This window comes from Beta vulgaris, chromosome 9 (assembly GCF_026745355.1).
Source record: "Beta vulgaris subsp. vulgaris cultivar EL10 chromosome 9, EL10.2, whole genome shotgun sequence".
Classification (NCBI taxonomy): Eukaryota; Viridiplantae; Streptophyta; class Magnoliopsida; order Caryophyllales; family Amaranthaceae; genus Beta; species Beta vulgaris.
Window position 1 is genome coordinate 25341147 of NC_079210.1, and position 5467 is coordinate 25346613.

General features: G+C 36.0%; 1 long non-coding RNA gene across 1 annotated transcript; it reads left to right on the top strand.

Moving 5' to 3' along the window:
• The first annotated feature begins 1757 nt into the window (after window positions 1-1757).
• LOC125493287 (uncharacterized) lies at window positions 1758-3070 on the top strand. Its single transcript, XR_007269801.2, has 2 exons — window positions 1758-2065; window positions 2790-3070. It is a non-coding gene; the product is annotated as an uncharacterized LOC125493287 (long non-coding RNA).
• The last annotated feature ends 2397 nt before the right edge of the window (window positions 3071-5467 follow it).

Below are 5467 nucleotides of genomic sequence, written 5' to 3' on the forward strand. Positions count from 1 at the left end.
CTTGATCGATACTTATAGGCTTCATATCAAGATCTTGTTAATAAGCAATAAGATTTAATCAATTAAGATATTGTTAATGTGCAAAATGATACAGAATTTAACAAACCTCCTTATATGTTATGATTAACTTAAATGAGCATTGTTATGTTGAACTAATCTATTGAGTTACAATGTTCTACATCTGTTGCAACTGAATTAGATGTTTTTGGTTCCATGATGAATTTAACTTAAAGTGATTAACTTAAGTATGGTATTGTTATTATCTTGAATTAAACTTAGGGTACTGTCAAAGTAGTTGTTTTGAGTTTCAATATAAATTCAACTTAGAGACGACTAACTTAAACGAGTATTGTTATATTGAACCGATCTGCTAAGTTACATTGTTCCACATTTGTTGCAATTGAATTAGATGCTTTCGTTCCGAAATGAATGCAACTTAAAGATGATTAAATTAAGTAGAAAACTGTGTTATTATCTTGAAATAGTTTATCGCCTTACATGTTGATACATCTAATGTAACATCAATTCTTTCAATTTGACTAAGATACATGAGTTTCAAATTGAATATAACTTGTTAACGATTAACTTAAATGGAGTATTGTTGTCTTGATTTAACTTATCGATTCACATAGTATATACCTTGAACCAATCCACTATTAACTTATTTTACGTTGATTATATATTTTCAGTTTTCAAATGCATAAAGCTTAATGACCTCAACTTAGATTTAATTTAAAGGTGGTCGATGATTAAAAAAAGCTTAAGCAATGCAACAATTGTTTTCCTATTTCAATTTTTTTGTTTTTAGAGTTAGACTTGTACCCATATGGCCATATCTACATCAATATAAAAGAGATCTTTACGTTACAGGTTGATCAAGGGAGTACTTGGTACAGAGATAGATATGCCTTTTAACCATTAAAGCAAGTACTTGTTGGCTATTGCATTTCCTCTTAGGCTCTTATATACGAGGTGTGCATGTTTACTAGCTAGGAATAAAAACACTATCCTTTTCTACACCAACAGTGATAACTACCATTTCTGCAAGTGATAACTACCACATTTGTTTCTTTTTAAGTGTAATACTTTGATTTTGCTAGCTATATTCACATATATACTTTGACTCTATTTTTTTTCTTAATATATAAAAATAAAAATATGATATAAAGTTGCTCGGTTTGTTTTAATAAATATATTCATAATATCAATTTTGTATAACTTTTACAAATTACCTAATTAGATATATTAATGGTCAAAATTGTGTATTGGCAAACATGAAAGTCAATCTGTTGTAGTGATTTAGATACAGAAGAATTATATATTTTGGCAGAATCTCTTGCCCCTGACTCCCTGATGATAGTTGTATTGTTGGGCGTTATAAAAAAAAGATAAATTTGTGTTTTTTTTCCCATAATCTAATAACATCTAAATTATCGAGTAATTTCATAATAAAAATATAGATAATTTGAGTTTTGAATAAAATAATTAATTATAGCTCTAATTCCCACCATGATTGTCGATACGCATACCGCTAATCGAGCTAAATGTGGTCGTCCAGCCCCTAGTTCATTGGAAACTCTTGTACTACAACAAGGAAAACAAAGACATCAAAGCTAAAAATTAAATTAAAAAATTTTTGAGTCAAACAAAATTATAGTAGTACTTCCTTTGTGCCCTATTACATATTTAAGTTGACTTCTTTGGTCAAAGTATAATAATTTTTAAAACTTATTATTTTTAAAGGATTTAATGAGATCTGATTTGATTTTTTGAAGTTATAAAATTTTCATCAAAAATGTTTAAAGCCCCCGTTTTAAAAATTTTCGTCAAAAGTTTAAAGCCCCACCCTCATATCATTCTGATTTTTCATTCTGGTTTTCATTTAACTCTCATTTCTTCATCTCTCCTTCCTAGGTTTTCTCTCTCCCCCTCACTTCCTTCTCATTTCTTCTTCACTATCTATCTTTGAAGAACAGTTGCTGCTGCTGCCGCTTTTTACCACCGCGACTGTCGCCTCCTCTACTCACGCACTGACGGTCCTTCACTCTTTTTCTCATCTGCACAGGTATTTTTTTCTGTTTTCCTTTTTTTCGATTGAATTGGGATTTTTGCTGAATAAGTTGAAAATCTTGGTTTCAATTTTGGGGTTGTTGTTTCGATCTGAATTTTGGGTGGAAATTTCGAATTTGGGTGGGTTATTCGGTGGATTAGGGGATTTGGGTTCATAAACTAGTTCGAATTTTGTGGGGGTTTTATACTTTTGTTCAAAATTTTTGGAATAAATCGAATTCATAGCACCATTTTCACCAGTTGACAAAACTGGATGTCCAATCTGACTATTCAACACTGCTGATTTACCCGCACCGACATTGCCAAATGCGACAGCATTGAGGAAAGTGGAGTTACGGCAAGACAACGACACAAAATTATCATCAAAATCTTCATCAGCGAGCACAACAGCAGCTTGGCGCATTGGGGGTTAATTTTGGGGTAAAATCGAAATTAGGGTTAATTTAGGATTTTCATATATTAGTTTGAATTTTTTTTTTTTTTGGGGGGGGGGGGGGGGTTTATATTTGTATTCGAAAATTTGCTAAGTTTGGGTTTGGCTGAGTTCCGATTAATATGTTCTACTGAAATTTCGTTTTTCTGGGTTTGTTCTGAGTTTGAATTCTGGTTATTGTGAAATTTCGACTTTGGGTTTCATTGTTGGTATAGTTTTGCAATTTCCAGATTTATGTTCTTTTTTATTTTGCAATTATTGATTTTTTTTTGGGTTGAATTTGCAGATTGAATTGCGTTCAAGTTGAAGTTTTATGTTGAAGATTCAGTGAAGGTTGAATGTCGGTTGAAGATGGAATTTCTACATATTTTTTATTTTTTTATTTCCTCTTCTGAATGTTTGTATCAATTCGTTCAAAATTGTTAGTAATAAGATTATACTTCTAGTTTCCTTTATTAATTTATAATGTTATTTTTTTTTGATGTAAGAATGCTTGTAACTGTTACTGTACTAATAACACAATGTTGACGCTTACAAGTGTCTATATAGTAGCTTCAAATTGCGACATCTTCAATTGCAATGATGCTAAAAAGCCTCAACATTTTCGAAGCCTATGTTTCAAAAAATCCCAAAAACATTGTCGAAAATGTGGAAATTCTAGTTGTTGTTGCATCTAAAAACATTCTTTAGGGACAGACTTATGGTTGCATTAGATGCAACATGAAATTAGAGACGAACTTATGATTGCCTCTAAATATAAATGGCCTTATCACCAATGTAACATGTGTGCCCCAAAAAGGTGGCATTAGGGGCAACCTATAATTACCGATTGGCTTATGGTCGCCTCTAAATGTAAGTGGCTTTAGCAGCACTATAAGTTCCGTGCCTAAAAAAGGTGGCATTAGGGGCAACCAACAATTAGCGACAGACATATGGTTGCTTCTAAACAGAAGTGTCTTTAGCGGCACCATAACTTGTCTTCCTCTAAAAGGTGGCATTAGGGGCAACCTATAATTAGCGACGGACTAATTAGAGGCAGCGAGAAAATTGCTTCTAATCACCATTAGAGGCTCCAAATATATATTTAGATGCAATTTTAGATTGCCTCTATATGTTGTTTTTTTTGTAGTGCAAGAGACGGGAAACTCACCACTTGAGCCAACCTCAATTTCTGTTCATAAGTGTAATACACTCTTATATTTTCTTCTTGACACGTACTCCCTCTGTTTTTTTTTTATCGTTCTCACTTAGAATCTAGAAATTATTCATACTTAGAGAGAATCTTCTCAAATTTTTCCAATTCATAAGAAAAATTATAGTCATGTTGGGTCTTGTTTGATTCGTCTCAATTAGTACATTATTAATATTTAATCGTTATAATTTTTACTAATATATAATGAAAGATATCTAAGATCAAAGATGTGCATTGGGGGATGTACACAGGATAGTGAGAAAGATAAAAGAAAACAGAGGGAGTATCTATTTACACCACATAATATATGAGAAATGCTTAAATTAATTAAACGGATTCACCAGATACCCATGAGGTTTCATAATATTCACCTGGTACCCTTGTATTTTTCAAAATTCACCAGGTACCCCTGTGGTTTAGAAAAATCATTCGAATACTCTTAGTGACTACGTCAACTTCGTTAGTCATTAAGGCTAAATCAACGAAATTAACCCCTAACTAACATGATTAATACTAATTAACTCTAATTAACTCTAATTAAACCTAGTTAATACTTTTAAATCCTAATTAACCGATCTCTCTCCCTAACCCTTAACCTCACCACCTGACCCCACCTCACCCTAATGTCCTAACCGCCCAAACCGCACTACCCCACCACCCTGCCCCTCCCTTCACCCCACCCCCACCCTCGCGCAGCGTCTCCCCCACCTCTTGCAGCGCCTCCGCCACCCCTCACAGCCCCTCCCCCCACCCCCGTCGAATTTCGCATTGGGGGATGTACATAGGATAGTGAGAAAGATAAAAGAAAACAGAGGGAGTATCTATTTACACCACATAATATATGAGAAATGCTTAAATTAATTAAACGGATTCACCAGATACCCATGAGGTTTCTTAATATATTCACCTAGTACCCTCGTATTTTTCAAAATTCACCAGGTACCCTTGTGGTTTAGAAAAATCATTAGAATACTCTTAGTGACTACGTCAACTTCGTTAGTCATTAAGGCTAAATCAACAAAATTAACCCCTAACTAACCTGATTAATACTAATTAATTCTAATTAACTCTAATTAAACCTAGTTAATACTTTTAAATCCTAATTAACCGATCTCTATCCCTAACCCTTAACCTCACCACCTGACCCCACCTCACCCTAATGTCCTAATCGCCCAAATCGCACTACCCCACCACCCTGGCCCTCCCTTCACCCCCACCCCCACCCCTCGCGCAGCGTCTCCCCCACCTCTTGCAGCGCCTCAGCCACCCCTCACAGCCCCTCCCCCCACCCTCGTCGAATTTCGCTCCCCTCCCCCCACCCCGTCTAATTTCCTTACTGACACGCTTTCATTTGTTTTGTTTTATGGCTTATTTGTCCCTGTGATGACCCTATTATGGCGAGCAGATTTTACGGGTTGATATGATGCATACTTCATATGGGGGAGCTAGTGACCTTCTGGTTGAAGGTCACTTGAATGAAGAACATAAACTCGACGGGATCTCAACAGGGGGAGGGGAGCGAAACTCGACGGGGGTGGGGGAAGGGAGCGAAATTTGATGGGGATGGGAGAGGGGGGGGGGGGGAAATCGACTCAAGGCTGCGAGGGGTGAGGGGAGGCGCTGCGCGAGGGGTGGGGGGAGGCGCTGCGCGAGGGGTTGGGGAGGAGTGGTGGGAGGGGCTGCGGTGGGGAGGGGTAGGGGTGGTGGGAGGGTTAAGGGTTAGGTTTAGGGTAGGGTTAAAGGTTAGAGTTAATTAATTTTTTTTATGGTTA